At 39.2% G+C, this 17,942-nt stretch overlaps 1 protein-coding gene across 2 annotated transcripts in view; it reads right to left on the bottom strand.

The window, feature by feature from the left end:
• Positions 1 to 17,942, bottom strand: part of GPR176 (G protein-coupled receptor 176) — a 124,645-nt gene that overhangs the window by 66,285 nt on the left and 40,418 nt on the right. The window contains exon 1 of one of the 2 annotated variants that reach the window (XM_058427934.1): positions 6,626 to 6,682. The exons of the other annotated variant lie outside the window; for it this stretch is intronic. The gene's annotated coding sequence lies outside the window, so the exon portion shown is untranslated. Of the gene's footprint in view, positions 1 to 6,625; positions 6,683 to 17,942 lie in introns of those variants that run through there. 2 annotated transcript variants of the gene reach the window in all.

Raw genomic sequence — 17,942 nt, 5'->3', positions numbered from 1 at the left:
GAAAGTCATTGGTAGCTTGATGGGGATGGCATTGAATCTATAAATTACCTTGGGCAGTATGGCCATTTTCATGATATTGATTCTTCCAACCCATGAGCATGGAATGTTCTTCCATTTGTTTGTATCCTCTTTTATTTCATTGAGCAGTGGTTTGTAGTTCTTCTTGAAGAGGTCCTTCACATCCCTTGTAAGTTGGATTCCTAGGTATTTTATTCTCTTTGAAGCAATTGTGAATGGGAGTTCACTCATGATTTGGCTCTCTGTTTGTCTGTGATTGATGTACAAGAATGCTTGTGATTTTTGTACATTGATTTTGTATCCTGAGACTTTGCTGAAGTTGCTAATCAGCTTAAGGAGATTTTGGGCTGAGACAATGGGGTTTTCTAGATATACAATCATGTCATCTGCAAACAGGGACAATTTGACTTCCTCTTTTCCTAATTGAATACCCTTTATTTCCTTCTCCTGCCTGATTGCCCTGGCCAGAACTTCCAGCACTATGTTGAATAGGAGTGGTGAGAGAGGGCATCCCTGTCTTGTGCCAGTTTTCAAAGGGAATGCTTCCAGTTTTTGCCCATTCAGTATGATATTGGCTGTGGGCCTGTCATAGATAGCTCTTATTATTTTGAGATACGTCCCATCAATACCTAGTTTATTGAGAGTTTTTAGCATGAAGCGTTGTTGAATTTTGTCAAAGGTGTTTTCTGCATCTATTGAGATAATCATGTGGTTTTTGTCTTTGGTTCCGTTTATATGCTGGATTACATTTATTGATTTGCATATGTTGAACCAGCCTTGCATCCCAGGGATGAAGCCCACTTGATCATGGTGTATAAGCTTTTTGATGTGCTGCTGGATTCGGTTTGCCAGTATTTTATTGAGGATTTTTGCATCAATGTTCATCAAGGATATTGGTCTGAAATTCTCTTTTTTGGTTATGTCTCTGCCAGGCTTTGGTATCAGAACAATGCTGGCCTCATAAAATGTGTTAGGGAGGATTCCCTCTTTTTCTATCGATTGGAATAGTTTCAGAAGGAATGGTACCACTTCCTCCTTGTACCTCTGGTAGAATTTGGCTGTGAATCCATCAGGTCCTGGACTCTTTTTGGTTGGTAAGCTATTGATTATTGCCACAATTTCAGAGCCTGTTATTGGTCTATTCAGAGATTCAACTTCTTCCTGGTTTAGTCTTGGGAGGGTGTATTTGTCAAGGAATTTATCCATTTCTTCTAGATTTTCTAGTTTATTTGCGTAGAGGTGTTTGTAGTATTCTCTGATGGTAGATTGTATTTCTGTGGGATTGGTGGTGATAACCCCTTTTTTATTTTTTATTGCATCTATTTGATTCTTCTCTCTTTTCTTCTTTATTAGTCTTGCTAGCGGTCTATCAATTTTGTTGATCTTTTCAAAAAACCAGCTCCTGGATTCATTAATTTTTTGAAGGGTTTTTTGTGTCTCTATTTCCTTCAGTTCTGCTCCGATTTTAGTTATTTCTAGCCTTCTGCTAGCTTTTGAATGTGTTTGCTCTTGCTTTTCCAGTTCTTTTAATTGTGATGTTAGGGTGTCAATTTTGGATCTTTCCTGCTTTTTCTTGTGGGCATTTAGTACTATAAATTTCCCTCTACACACTGCTTTGAATGTGTCCCAGAGATTCTGGTATGTTGTGTCTTTGTTCTCATTGGTTTCAAAGAACATCTTTATTTCTGCCTTCATTTCATTATGTACCCAGTAGTCATTCAGGAGCAGGTTGTTCAGTTTCCATGTAGTTGAGCAGTTTTGAGTGAGTTTCTTAATCCTGAGTTCTAGTTTGATTGCACTGTGGTCTGAGAGACAGTTTGTTATAATTTCTGTTCTTTTACATTTGCTGAGGAGAGCTTTGCTTCTAACTATGTGGTCAATTTTGGAATAGGTGTGGTGTGGTGCTGAAAAAAATGTATATTCTGTTGATTTGGGGTAGAGAGTTCTGTAGATGCCTATTAGGTCCACTTTGTGCAGAGCTGAGTTCAATTTCTGGATATTCTTGTTAACTTTCTGTCTCGTTGATCTGTCTAATGTTGAGAGTGGGGTGTTTTAAGCTAAGTGTTATTACAAAAGAATCCAAAAGCTTTAAAGCATTTAAAAGTTTGTAAGGTTAAAAAGCCACAGTAAGCTAAGGTTAATTTATTAATTTATTATTAAAAGAAAGAACATTTCAAAAATAAATTTAGCATAGCCTAAGTGTACAGTGTTCATAAAGTCTATAGTAGTGTAGAGTAATGTCCTGGGCCTTCACACTCACGAACTCACCCAGAGAAATTTCCAGTCCTGCAAGCTCCATTCCTGTTAAGTACCCTATACAATGTACCATTTTTTATCTTTTAAACTGTAATTTTACTCTACCTTTTTATGTTTAGATACACAAATACTTAACCACTGTGTAATAATATAGCCTAGGTATGCAGCAGGCTGTACCATCTAGGTTTTGTAAGTACACTCTATGGTATTAACAGTCATGAAATCGCCTAATGACACATTTATCAAAATGTATCCCCATCGTTAAGCAAAGCATGACTATGTATTGAATATAAGGCTTGTATATTACTGAGTGTAAGATTGCCACTGCAGTCTGGTGTTGAGAATATGGGCTCATATCATAGTTCCAATATTCTTTCCCTTGAATAATTTTTGAACTCTCAGAAAATAAGCAGGTATACAAAACAACCCCTACTAAGCTGAAAAGTGTGGTAAATATGTGACTCTGTGTCACATAGAGTGGTTTCCTACCAGATGCTGCCTGATTTGACCCCCTTTCTTACCACTTGGTACTCAGATCCCCTACTCCTGATCAGCAATGATCAGAAAACCAGCAATGGAATAAGGCTCAGATGAACTAACGAATGTTTGTTTCACCTATTCTTTTTTTAAGGTTGAAAGTTTAACAGATCATTAAACTGTCACCATATCAAAAGGGCTGTATCAGAACAGAGAATCCAGAAATAAAGTCATACATTTACAGTCAACTGATTTTTGACAAAATTGACAAGAATATACACTGGGGAAAGGAAATCCTTTTCAACAAATGGCTCTGGGAAAATTGGATTGGCATATGCAGAAGAATGAAACTGGACTCCTGTCTCTCACCATATACAAAAATCAACTCAAGATAGATTAAAGACTTAAACTTAAGACCTAAGAACTATAAAAATACTAGAAGAAAACATAGGAAATGGGAACAGATTGTGAGGACAGAAAACTTAAAAAAGGAAACCTAGGAAAAACTCTTCTGGACATTGGTCTAGACAAAGAATTCATGACTAAGACCTCAAAAGTACAGACAACAAAAACAAAAATAGACAAATGGGACTTAATCCAACTAAAAAAGCTTCTGTACAGCAAAATAAATAATCAACAGAGTGAACAGACAACCTGCAGAATGGGAAAAAATATTTGCAAACTATGCATCTGACAGGGGACTAATATCCAAAATTTACAAGGAACTCAAACAACTCAACAAAAAAATCCCAATAATCCCATTAAAAAGTGACCAAAAAGCATGAATAGACATTTTTCAAAAGAAGACATATAAATGGCCCGCAGGCATGTGAAAAAAAAAAAAAACGCTCAACATTGCTAATCATCAGAGAAATGCAAATTAAAACAACAATAAGATATCATCTTACACCAGTCAAGAATGGCTATTATTAAAAAGAAAAAAATAATAACAAATGTTGCAAAGGACACAGAGAAAAGGAAACTCTTATACACTATTGATGGGAATTTAAATGAGTATAACCTCTATGGAAAAAATACGAAAATTTCTCAAAGAATTAAAAATAGAACTATCATTTGATCCAGCAATCCCCCTACTAGGTATCTACCCAAAGGAAAATAGATCCTTATATCAAAAAGATACTTGTACCCATAAGTTTATCACAGCACTATCCACAATAGCAAAGATATGGAATCAACCTAAGTATCCATTAACAGATAACTGAATAAAGAAAATGTTACATATACACACAATGGAATATTATTCAACCATAAAATACAATGAAATCATGTCTTTTTCAGCAACATGGATGAAACTGGAGATCATTATCTTAAGTGAAACAAATCAGACACAAAATGACAAATACCGTATGTTCTTCCTTATAAGTGAGAGTTTAATAATGTGTACACATGGAGATAGAGCATGGAATGACAGACAAGGGAGACCCAGAAGGGTGAGGAGGTGGAAGGAGGATGGCTGATGAAAATTATTTAATGGGTACAATGTACATTATTTGGATTACGGATACCCTAAAAGCCCTGACTTCACCACTATGTGATCTATGCGTGTAACAAAATTACAATTGTACCCCATAAATTTATACCAAAAAAGGACTATATCAAACTGCCACCTGCCACCAATTTCTTTAAACCCTATGGAAAAAATATCTAACAAATTTACATATGCATTGGCAACATCTAACAAAATTTCATATGCATTTTCCCTTTGACCCAGCAATCCCACTTCTATGAACCCATATAGAAAATACACTTTGACAAATATAAAACAATATATGAAATAGTTATTCATTGTAGCATTGGTTGTAATAGTGAAAGACTGGAAACAAAACAGATATCCACCAAGAGGGAACCAGTTAAATAAATTATGTATACACAGTGGAGTTCTGTGAATCATAAAAAGGGATAAGCAAGATCTCTGTGAGTAGATATGAAAGGATTTCTTCCAAGACATATTGTTACGTGAAAAAGAAAAGTGTAGAAAAGAATATATGGTATGCTATTTTTTGTATAAGAAAAAGTGGAAAATAAGAATATATATACTACATATTTGCTTATTTTTGCAAAAGAAATACCAGAAAGATAAATTTTAAAATGTATGGAAAATGGATATCTATAAGGGTTGGGGTGGATGCTGTGGAAAGGACAGGCTGGAATTTTCTAATTACCCCTCTTGATATACTTCTCCATTTTGAACAAAGTAAATGTTTAACATATTTAATAAATTACATTAAACTAAAATGGAGAAAAACAAACCCTATGATTGAACAAAACAAAAACAGGTAAATGTAATTGTGTCTCACATTAGTAACATAACCACACAAAGAAAGAATAATTTCAAGAAACTTTTGAACACCGTACATCCTTGTCAATATATAGTCTAAGGACAAAATGAATAGTAAGAAATAGCAAACTTCACTAGTAGGATTACTGTCAGTAGCAATTTTGAAACTAATTTAAGTATATTATAGGATTTTTTAAGTGAGTATATTAATGTTTTAAGAACCAAGATACTCAAAGAGAAAAATATGTGTATAAAATAAAACTACCAACTCAGAAATGTAATAATTCTTACTTTGAAAAATATTTTCAAAAACGTAAGCATCACGCAAAACACCTGTGTAACAAACCTGCACGTGTATCCCCAAATCTAAAATAAAAGTTGAACTGTTTAAATGTACTATTTTAAATGAGACCATAAATGTGTGAAGAAATAAATCATTGAAACATATGAGGAAGGTGGACTGTCCAGAAGTCAGATTGGAAAGCATACAAAGGGGGAGCAAGGTGGAGTGAGAAGTGGTGCCCGTGTTCTAAAACTGAGGGAACAAGAGGGTGCAGCAGGATCAAGCAAGGGACAGAGAGAAGGAAAGAATGGCAACCTGAGGTGTGGGCATGCATCCAGAGAGGAGAAAGATAATTCATATGAGGTATAATCAACATGTGGCACAGAGTCATGAGGAGTCCAGAATCCAAGTGAAAGATTAATTTTGGGAAGATGGTTCTTACTCTGAGAGTAGAGAGGAAGGTGGCAGGTGATGTCCTGAGATGAAGCTATAAAGTGCAGAACAAATTTGCAGGTGTTCATGCCAGCTGCTGCCAATCAGTCCCATAATACATGGGCTACATGTCTAGTGGGGCCAAGGCCAACTGACTCTACCACCATCATGCTGTGTCCAGTTTAAGGACTCTGCTAGAAGGTGCAATGGGACCACAGAAAAAGGGCACTGGACTCAAACTGGGGGTTCAGATTCCAAATGTGGAGGATAAGAATGAGTTAGGCAGAGAAGGATGGGAGAGAAGACAGCAGACACACAGAGAAGGACATCGGGAAATGCACAGCTGGCCAGGAAACGCCAAAGTCATGGCTGGCAGGAGGGGAGTTGAGAGGCAAGCCAGCTGGGAAACGCCTCAGAGGCCCCAGGGTTTGAACCTCACGCTGGAGGCTACTCAGGGCCAAAGGAGGACTTTAGGTGGCTGAGTGAAATCAGCAGATGTAGGGTGGGAAGGATTTTAGAATTGGAGGAGCAAGAGACAGGAGGGACAGAAATCTAGTTAGCACCTCTCCACAAGACGTCAGTGAACAGCGGAGAAAGCAGATCCTGGAGGCATATTTATGAGGTCAAACTGACAGGAGAGAAAAGAGGAAAAGAGTGAAGTGAGGAGTGGACACAAGGCTGAGGCAGAGTGGTGCCCAGAGTATCCCGACCACCATCTAGACTGCTCAGGACCGTCTATGATGAGTGACGTGAACTACAGCAACTCTGCTCAAGTATTTTGGAATAGGAGACAGTTTGAGTGGCTGGAGGGCAAGATTTTACATGAGCTTTGATGTCTCTTCCAATGTTTATATTATTACCTGGATTCCAGCTATTTTCTCGGGCTGATCCAACCAAAGCCTAAACCATGATGCCACCTGTTAAGACAATAAATGACATCTTACTAGAGAAGTGGGATGGGGGGCTGGAAGGACCTTCTACCATCATTATGAGATAGCTAAGTGCAAAGGGCACCAGGAATGAATGAACTGAGTTTTACACTGGTGCAAGGAGAAAGCAGGAGCAGGAAGCTAGCAGTAGAACAAAAGTCTGGGATCACGAACAGCCACCCACCAATGGGTTTCTCCAGGCTCTTGGAGTCCTTGTCACTTTTTTGACAAATGTGACTGATGGTCAGGAGCAATGTGATTGGTGATGTGATCAGAATACAGGCTGCAGAGTGGTTTTTCTCAATAAAGGCAGTCCATAAACCAGCGTAAAAACAAGCAAGGCCCCCATGCTGACTGTGAGTATCAGGCAGCTTCTAAATGAAAGCAGGGCAGAAGGGGGATCTTCTGATTTTAGTAAGACATACAAATGAGATACAAAGTAGGAATTAGCAACTCGGGCATGTCTTCCCTGGAACTGGCACATGGCTAACCATGGCATCCAGGTCAGTCAAAGAGGTCACTCAAAGACAAAGCAATGCTTTATGCATACAGTCATTTTTAAAACTACTTTGCCAAAACGCTTGCTGTGGGTTTTATTGGACTTTTAGGAATGCTCAGGATAAAGGCTTTAAGAGAGACATCTTTAATTAGTGCTAACATTAGCCCATCAACCCAGCGGTTACAATGAAATGTGGGGGATAGACCAAAATCTCAGTAACCATCAGCTTCCAGTCCTTTGTAGGGGCTACCTGGACAGTGTTGTGCCCATACGAAAGGGCAGGAGCCAGGCCAGTGTCGGTCCTCTGCAGACACCTGAAATTCACCTGAATGACCTGTCCGATGAGGTAACAGGTCTGGCTTCATAAAAGAGTCTGAGGTCACCAGAAATGGGAAATGGGCTTGCTAGTGAAGTAAGAAATCCCCTAAATATAGCCTAGGCGACAAGAGCAAAACTCTGTCTAAAAAAAAAAAAAAACAATTCCCCCAAATAAGTGCTTAGTCCTACAGAACATTTTCTGAGACATCTAAGTTTCCAAAAGCACTGTGTATACACTCCCCTCTGCATTCTGTTCAAGTGGCAGTACTGTCCTTCATTCCCACAACTGCTTATTTTTTTTTAAAAAAGAACCCTGTGGTGAGCTTTTTATTTTGCTATTTTAGGGTCCATCATTTTACTTTAAAAAGGACTCTATCATGGGTATTTTGGAAAATACTTAGGTTTGTTGAAATAAAAAATACCCTATATCTTTTCCTCCATCAAACTATTTTAAAAGAAGGCAGAGATTCTTGGATCTGGAGTCCCAGACACAGCAGTTGAAGCCACAAGAGGCGGTGGCAAGGTGCTCATGACATCGCTGCCGAGCTGTGGAGAAGAAACAGCTTTGTCACGATGCCGACCTCGGGCAGGTGTCTCAGCTCCCAGAGGTGCAGCCCTGAGCCATCAGTCCTCCCAGACAAGAGCCACTTGTCACAAGCTGTTTACAGAGCACATCTGTGGCCAAATTGTACTTCTCCATTCCTTATTTTTTTCTTCTCTCTTCTCCTCATCTTCATTTTCTCACCTTTTGTTCCCTTTTTAATCCCTTCGTTCTTCTGTTTCTCTCAATTATTTATTATTATTTTATTATTTATTTTGAACTCTTGTTCAAAGGCCTACTGTCTCTTTGCAATAGCACAATATTAATCCTTTACCCCAATCACATTTGATCCTTAGAAATATTCCCCATCTTGTTTGACCTCTTCCAACTTTATCCCCAAATAGTCTCAGTGCATATTTTTTTTTTAAATGTAGATATCATAGATGTGGGGTGGTGGTGTCCCATTAGTATATTTAGAAGTAAACACAGTTATTAAAGGGTAGTTTCCTAGGACTGCTAAAAAACAAGTTAACCACAAATTTCATGGCTTAAAACAACACACATGAAGGCCAGGCGCAGTGGCTCACGCCTGTAATCCCAGCACTTTGGGAGGCTGAGGCGGGTGGATCACGAGGTCAGGAGATCGAGACCACGGTGAAACCCCGTCTCTACTAAAAATACAAAAAATTAGCTGGGCGCGGTGGTGGGCGCCTGTAGTCCCAGCTACTCGGGAGGCTGAGGCAGGAGAATGGCGTGAACCTGGGAGGCGGAGCTTGCAGTGAGCTGAGATCGCGCCACTGCACTCCAGCCTGGGCGAAAGCGAGACTCCATCTCACACCAAAGAGCAGATGGGAATCACGCACACAACTACGCTCCTACAGGTCTCTGGAGGGCAGAAGTCCAAAATCAGTTTCATTGAGCTTAAAGTCAAGGCGTCAGCAGAGCCAGTTCCTTTGGCAGCTCTAGGGGAGAATCTGTTTCCTTGCTGTTCTGCTTCTGAAGGCTGCTCATGATCCCTTCCTCGTGTCATTCCAACCTCCTGCCCCCATTGTCACATCTCCTCCTTCCGTAGTCAGATCTCCCTCCCTGTGCCTTGCTCTCACAAGAACATTTGTGATGACATTTAAGGCCCACCCAGATAATCCAGGAAAATCTCCCATCTCAAGATCCTTTATTTGATCACATCTGCAAAATCCCTTTTGCCATATAAGGTAATAGCCACAGGTTCCAGGAAATAGGACATGCATAGCTTGGAGGCCTACCACAGGGGGACTATAGCAACTCCATCCATTTCTATTCCCTTCAAGAGAACAGCAAAAGCGAATGACATCATTTAAGGGACAACCGCGAATTTCTTCCTATTAGAAGAAAATGATAAATTCCAGTACTTTATTGATAACAAATTATTTGTGATATCTTACAATTTATCTCTACTTATCGGTGAGTCATAACACCAAAACCAGAAAACTAACAAAATGGAGAATTGGTGTGGGAGGCATAATTCTAAATTGAGTCCCCCAGATCCCCAATCCCTGGTCTACATACCCTGTATAAACCTCTCCCCTTGGGTGTGGGTGGGACCTGCGAGTATGATGGGATGCCACTCCCTTGATTGCACTGCATAATACATGAGACTCTGTCAGAGCCCACTAACTGAGATTCTCCTGCTGACTTTGAGGTGAGGTGCCATGCTGTGAGAGGGCCCTCTCACTACGAACTGAGGATGGGTTTCAAGGAGCTTAGAGTCCCAGGTAATAGCCAGCAAGAAAATAAGGACCCCATCCTAGAATTGCAAGAAATTGAATTCTGCCAACAACTTGAATGGGCTTGGAAGAGGACCTCAGCTAAGATAATCTCAGATAAGATCACAGCCCCCACTGACACCTTCATTTCAGCCTAGTGAGACCCTGAGCAGAGGACTCACCTTACCCATGACAGAATCCTGGCCCACAGAAACTGACATAATACATTTGTGTTGTTTTAAGTCACTAACTGTCAAGCATAATAGAAAACTAATACAGTTGGCAAGCACAGAATTTAAAAAGGGAATTACAAGGACAGACTTTGGGAGGGTCAATAAACTATCTGAAATTATATGAAAATTTTAGAGTATGTATGCATTTAACTAAGGAATGGGTTCATAACTTGCATCATATCCTCAACAGGCCAGTGGCCCAAAATAGATGAAGAACACCAAATTGAGGTCTAATGGAGCAGTCAAAAAATAATATTTTGAGGTTCCAATCTGACATGATATCAAAGAGTAAGAGAGTTCCATAAAGAAAAAGTGGGGACTAATAAACCATTCTTTGTTAATATCCTTCCATCTCTTATCACACAGGGCAAGGTATAGAGTGGAGATGTAGGAGTATGTTTCATTGCAAAGTATTTCTGTAGAGAAATACAGTACTTCCTCCATCCCTCAGGGCAGGATTCACTGCCTTTAACAGAACCAGTACACAACAGACAGTGCTCACCACATGCTCAAGTTGCCTTCTTCGATTGTCACCTTGACCTCATCCTCATGGCCCCTTTCCTAACACTCTACTGTAGTTCCTCACCGCTCTATGGCTAAAAGCTTCAAAACCCTTTCCCAAGCTTCCCTAAATAAACTCAAGAGTATCTGCACAAACTTTTCCACCCATGCAGGTGACCAATGACTGATGGAGTGATACCTTTCTATTACTTGATTTCCTAGCAACCAAAAAAGTCAACCTGCCTGGGAATCTAACTAATTAGGATTTGAATTCAAAGCACATACATTCATCTAATGTCAATACCATGCTGTGTACTGATCCCTACTGAGTGACCTAAGAGCTAAAATGGAAAGACATTCATAAATAAACCCTGAATTAGCAAATTAGATTGCTTTTTAATGGGAAAGGGATAATGAGGCCAATTTTATCCAATTCAGCATTTATTTTCTGAGCACTTACAAATATGCAACCCACTGAGTTAGGCTCTATAGAGAATACAAAGATTCCTAAAACAAGTTCCTTACATTCCCAAGGTTGGAATATGCCGGTGGCAGTGGCACAAAAATAACTCAGTAAAACTCTTTTAAGGCAAGAAGAAATAAGTTGTGTAACAGAGACATGAACAACATTGCAGGAGAAAAGAGGAGGTATGAAGTCTGACATGGTGGGCCTTGAAGAATGAATAGGTGAGGGTATTTGGGATGTTCATTCCAAACTGAAGCAGGATGAAGTCAATGTTGGAGAGAAAGCTAAACATGCACGATATGTGCAGAAAAGATGGGGAGTATGAGAAGGAGGAGTACAGGCTGACAATTGGATATAGCAGGACATGAGGCTGGACACAACAGGACATCCCTTGCAGGATGAGACCCTATTGTAAGAGATCAAAATAGACCAACTTTATCCTCTAGGTAATGAGATACCAGTAAAGGACTTCATTGTGTGGTTGTTGCTGCTGCTAGTGTGTGTGTATTAGAGCGTTCTTACAGTGCTGTAAGGAAATATCTGAGGCTGGGTAATTCACAAGAAAAGGGCTTTAATTGGCTCACAGTTCTGCAGGCTGTACAGGAAACATAATGTCAGCATCTGCCTCTGGGGATGCAGGCACATCGTATGATGAAAGCAAGAGCAAGAGAGAGAGTCGGTGGGGAGGTGCCACACATACCTTTAAAAGACCATATCTCACAAGAACTCACTCACTTTTCGCAAAGATAGCACTAACCCATGAGGGATCTGCTCCCATGACCCAAACACCTCCCACCAAGCCTCACCTCCAGCATTGAGGATTACAATTCAGCATGAGATTTGGGTGGGGACAAATATCCAAAATATATCTCTGTGTGTCTGTGTGTGTGTGTGTGTGTGTGTGTGTGTGTATAATCATGAGAGTAATAGAATCCAAACAGTGCTTCAAGAAAATAACTTTGGTAGCAGTAGGAGAAATAGCTTGAAGAAGCTAAAGATCAGAGAAATGAAAAACAGTGAAGAGTCCATTCGAAAAATACAGGTGCTGATAGCTAACATGTATTAAACATTAAGCACTATACTTGTATTGTCTTATCTGATCTTCAAGACAATCTCACAAAGTAGGTACTATAACTAACCACATTTTCTGCCTGAGAAAACAGAGGCTTAGAGAAGTTAAGCAGCTCTCCCAAAGTCATAAAGCTAGTGGGTGGAAGGAACAGGTTCTTAAGTCAAGTTTGACTCCAAAGCCCAAATTTTTACTACACTGTTTCTCAGGTAATAAGGTCTGGACTAGAGCAGTGGCAAGTGATAATGGGAAACATTTCAGGGGCAGAATCAATTTGGTAATGAGAAAGAGGAAGAGAGAAAAATCAAATATAACTGAAAATACCAGGTGTGTGCAGGTAGGGATATCACAGGCCAAGATGACAGCATAGAACCAAAAACTCCAACGCTGGCTGCAGCAAATGAAGAGCTAATAAGTCTGTGAATTTCATGGGTGACCTAGGCTTATACATTAGCACCTCATTCTATGAGAAATTAACCAGCCATGGGCTAGTTTTTCTTTTTTTTTGAGACTAGTTTTTCTTATTAATATATGTTCAATAGAACGTGAAGTAGCTTCCTAGTAGACCAACCAGGTGGGAGACACTGACACCTATCTATGGGCACCCTGCACCTTCACCATCACCACAAGCCAGCCCCCATGACTGCCAACCAGTCATTTGTCTTTCATCTTATTCTATTCTTGTCCCCGTTTTGGCCATTCTGTTCATTAACTACATCTTTATCACCAAGCAGAAAGGTACAAAGTCAGGTGGTGAAATTCAAGCTGATAAAAATTTGCCCCTGTTAAGTGTTTCTGATTAAAGATTTTCAAGGGCAGGTTTTAAAATTACTGTGCAAAAAGGAAATCTGTGAAATCAACTAGCCATGCTTCCCCCAAAACCTAACGACATGAAGAACTCAAAATGTATTGCACTAAGATTAGGTATCGAGAAGATGTCTGTAAATCTCAAGTGACTTATGTAAGTCTGCAGTCTCTATATGAGTTTCCACCAAACAGGTGGGCGACACTTCAGAGTTTCAACACCAGTCATCCTCCTCTTCTTTTCATTTTTCTTCCTTAGATTTGGGCATCTTTTTCCAAAACTGACCTGTAGTGTGGTAAGTAACAACTCCCCTCAATAGTAACTCCCCAAGAGTTGACAACCCCTCAGGGGTTATGTCAGATGCTTACCAATGACATCTCACATGGATGATTTGCTGATGGGAACAGTTATAAAGCCTGTGATACCATCCATTTTCACCAGACCAAACCTTCTCATCTTCTCCTAATATTAGCCTAATTGGCATCCTTTTTTTATATTGACAGAGCTTTATGCAGTAACAAATTCCAAAATTCTTCCTTCTCCTCAATCACATTTCTTTCATCTTGCTATGTATTGTTAGCTGCATTGGGACAGTAGTTTACCTGTGTTACACGGTCTGCAGTTCGTCATTCAGAAACATTCTGGTGTCAAGTGATTGTTCTCTTGCATACTTAGGGAAGTCATCATTGTTGCTTCACCTTTTATTATCTTCACTTTCTTAAAAGTCAATAAGCCTTGGAGTAATAGGATGTTTCTTATTATCATTGCTTTCCATACACCTTACATGAGGTTAATAATGTCATAAAAACCCTTAAAAATTAACTGCAATTCCAGCTGGGTACGGTGGCTCACGTGTGTAATCCCAGCACTTTGGGGGGCTGAGGCAGGTGGATCACCTGAGGTCGGGAGTTCGAGACCAGCCTGACTAACAAGGAGAAACCCCGTCTCTACCAAAAATACAAAATTAGCTGGGCGTGGTGGCGCATGCCTGTAATCCCAGCTACTCGGGAGGCTGAGGCATGAGATCACTTGAACCTGGGAGGCGGGGTTTGTGGTGAGCCAAGATTGCACCATTGCACTCCAGCCTGAGCAACAAGAGTGAAACTCCATCTCAAAAACAAAAACAAACAAATAAAAATTAACTGCAATTCCAGCAAACATGAGTCTACCACAGACTAACAGAAAATGGAGCCCAGTACACAACCATTACTGCCATCTGTTGGTGCCAGGCAGAGTTCACTCACTTTTGTTTGGAATAATGGCTTTGTTTCTACCTGTCAAAATTAATAGTTTCAAAATTCCTAAATATGGGAGCCACTATCTCGCTTTTTGAGCCTGATAAAAGCAAAAACCAACCGTTTCTAAAAATGTCTTAGATTATCATGACAATACAAATTTGAATTTCTATTGTTTCTTTGACTACAAAGAAATAATTTGTTTGGTAAGGTGTTTTCAGATAAATATTTGTCTTTGCAGAATCCATGCTAGATGAACAAATATTTTCATATCACTCTTGGGGCTGACACTTTAAAGCATTCCTGGAGAACTGCATATGTTCTCACATACAAGCAAAGTTGACTCATTTGTAAATATTGAGCTTTTCAATGCTATCTATTTATAGACAATCGGCAGTATTAGGAAGCCCACTGGATCAAGAGTCAGCAAACAGATTCTTATCCAATCTGCCACTCAGTTCCATGAGCTTGGTCAAATCCTGACTCGCAATTTCTTCATGTAGGAAATGGGGTTTTAATGCCAAGCCTCCTTACCTAATGAGTATGTTGAGAAAAGTGAATAACATACGTGAAAATGTTTTTAAAACCATTAAGTATGATAAAAATTTAAAATACTCCCTTTATCATCTTGCTTAACTCAAAGAAGTTTCTTCCACTTACACAAACCACCACCTGTCATCATCTGACTTATTTGGTGTGTACTTTTTTGCAGATATTTTGTAATCTATTCTTTATTCCTCCCAATGTTTAACTCACACATATATATATGAGTTTAAATATATGTATATATTTAATTTACATATATATAAACTCATATATATGAGTTTAAATATATGTATATATTTAGTTTAAATATATGTGTATATTTAATTTAAATATATGTATATATTTAATTTAAATATATGTATATATTTAATTTAAATATATGTATATATTTAATTTAAATATATGTATATATTTAATTTAAATATATGTATATATTTAATTTAAATATATGTATATATTTAATTTAAATATATGTATATATTTAACCTGGGTGTGGTGGTACACACCTGTAGTCCCAGCTATACAGGAGGCTGAGGTGGGAGGATCACTAAAGTCCAGGAGTTTGAGACTGCAGTGAGCCACGATCCTGCCACTGCACTCCAGCCTGGGCGATCCAGCCTGGGTGACAGAGTGAGACCCTGACTCAAGAAATACATATTTTTTTTAAAAAGAAGAAGAGAATTGAGCAGAAGAATAAAAATAAGTACTTCAGCTTCATAAACATAAAACTCCTTTCATGGTCCTACTAACATATATTTAAAATTGATAGTAAACACGTGAAATAAATAACAGGTGCTACACTTAAGGGGGAATTTCAGGAACCTCTTTTTCCTTTGAACTTAAATTCATTGTTACTACCCTCTTGTGCACAGCAAATTAAGGCCTAATAAAATTGGATTTAAACACACCTTCTCTCTCATCTTCTTGCATACAAGATCAGTATGAGCTGCAATTCTCAAAGTGGTGTTCTACCAGTTGTTCCAGTGAGGGATATAATGTTAATGATGCTGATGTTTATGTTAATGTTTATAATTTAATTTCTATTGCTATTATTATGGAATGGCCTATCCAGTATCTCATGAAAGCTATCATTTTTCTTAGCTTATTTTCTGGTAGTAAATTTTTCTAGTGGGAACGTGGTGAAACCCTCTCTCTATCAAAAAAAAAAATACAAAAATTAGCTGGGCGTGTAGTCCCAGCCACTTGGGAGGTGGGAGAATGGTTTGAGCCCAGGAGGTTGAGGTTGCAGTGAGCTGAGATCCCACCACTGTACTCCAGAGCCACACCCTGTTACAAAAAGAGAGGCAGAGAGAGAGAGGGAAGAGAGAAGGAAAGAGAATAGGTGATCTACAGTATCTTCTGTTCCTTCAAAGTAGTCTTAGAATCAGGGGGAAAAAATAAGGTTACTTCTTCAACTCACAAATAGAGCCTTCTTTACTAGTTCCAGAGCTTGGCTGCCTAATTTGTTCAATTTTATTTTATCCTATTTTTCTTAATAAAGCAATTAAAAGTCTCATAAGAAAACCCAATTATTGAGTCTAGCAGCTCTGAAAACACCTAAAAAATCCATGTTGGTCCTCAGTGCTATTTATATCCTCCCTTCTTTCATTCTCTAGTTTGCTGTCTCATCAGGCTTGGGAAGATCTCTTTTATCAAAGTTACTGTTGCCAGAAAACATAAAAATAAGATGGAGGACAAAGCTAAGAGGAGAGTAAGTTTCTCCCCTCCCCCACCCCCAGCCACATTGATACGTTCAAGGGAACATCCCTGAACACACTCATTTACAGTCATATTCACCCCAAATTCCCCCAAATCCAAATGTAGGCAAACACAAAAGATGTTCCATCAAATGTGAGCAAATATTTTTCTAAACATTTTATTGCCCTGTATTAAATTAGCATCCACCTATGAACTAGGTCGCAGATGCATCAAGCCCAGGCCTCCTGGCTCCTAACTACATGCACTTCTTCTTTTTTTTTTTTTTTGTTTGTTTGTTTGTTTGTTTGTTGTTTTGAGGTGGAGCCTTGCTCTGTTGCCTAGGCTGGAGTGCAATGATGGATCTCGGTTCACCGCAACCTCCACCTCCCGGGTTCAGGCAATTCTCCTGCTTCAGCCTCCCAAGTAGCTAGGACGACAGGCACACACCACCACACCTGGCTAATTTTTGTATTTTTTGGCAGAGATGGGGTTTCACAATATTAGCCAGGCTGGTCTCAAACTCCTGACCTCAAGCGATCTGCCCACCTCAGCCTCCCACAATGCTGAGATTACAGGAGTGAGCCACCACACCCGGCCCCAACTCCATGCTCTTTCCATTACTCATGCAGTATTTCCCGACAGAGATGTTCAAAACAATGACACAGCCACATTTTCCTTCACTATAAGCACTTCTTTCTTCCCAGTTTTACTGAAGTATAACTGAAAATAAAAACTGTATATATTCAAGGTATACAACATGATGTTTTGATATACATGTACATTATGATTACCACAATCAAGCTAATTAACATATCCATCACCTCCCATAGTTACCTGTGTGTGTGTGTGTGTGTGTGTGTGTGTGTGTGTGTGTGTGTGTGTGCATGTGCATGTGTGTGTGTGTTGAGAACATTTAAGATCTCTCTTGGCAAATTTCAAGTGTACAATACAGTATTACTAACAATAGTCACCACACTGTACCTCAGATCTCCAGAACATATTAACCCTGTACAACTGAACCTTTTCACCCTTTGACCAACATCTCCCCATTTCTCCCACCTCCTGACAGCCATCATTCTACCCTCTGCTTCCATGAGTTCAATGTTTTTAGATCCCACATATAAGTGAGATCATACAGTACTGTCTTTTTGTGGCTGGCTTATTATACTTAGCACAATGTCTTCCAGGATCACCCATGCTGTTGCAAATGACAAGACTTCTTCCTTGTGACCAAATAATATTCGTGTGTGTGTGTGTGTGTGTGTGTGTATCACATTTTTTTTATCCTTTCATCTGTCTACAGACACAGGGTGACTCTACATCTTGACTATTGCGAATAATGCTGCAATGAACATAGGAATGCAGTTATCTCTTAGAGATATCAATTTTATTTCCTTTGGATACATGCCCAGAAGTGGGACTGCTGGATCATATGGTAGTTCTGTTTTTAGTTTTTTTAAGAACCTCTATATACCCTTTTCCACATGGTCGTTCCCATTAATTTACATTCATACCAGTGTACGAGGGTTCCTGCCTTTAGTTGTAAAAGCACTTTAAAGCTCTTTGGATAATAAAGCTCACTATTATTCTAAAGA

Source organism: Hylobates moloch, unplaced genomic scaffold (assembly GCF_009828535.3).
Source record: "Hylobates moloch isolate HMO894 unplaced genomic scaffold, HMol_V3 SCAFFOLD_14, whole genome shotgun sequence".
NCBI lineage: Eukaryota > Metazoa > Chordata > Mammalia > Primates > Hylobatidae > Hylobates > Hylobates moloch.
The sequence above is the reverse complement of the archived record's forward strand: the minus strand, read 5'-3'. Positions and strand labels throughout refer to the sequence as shown.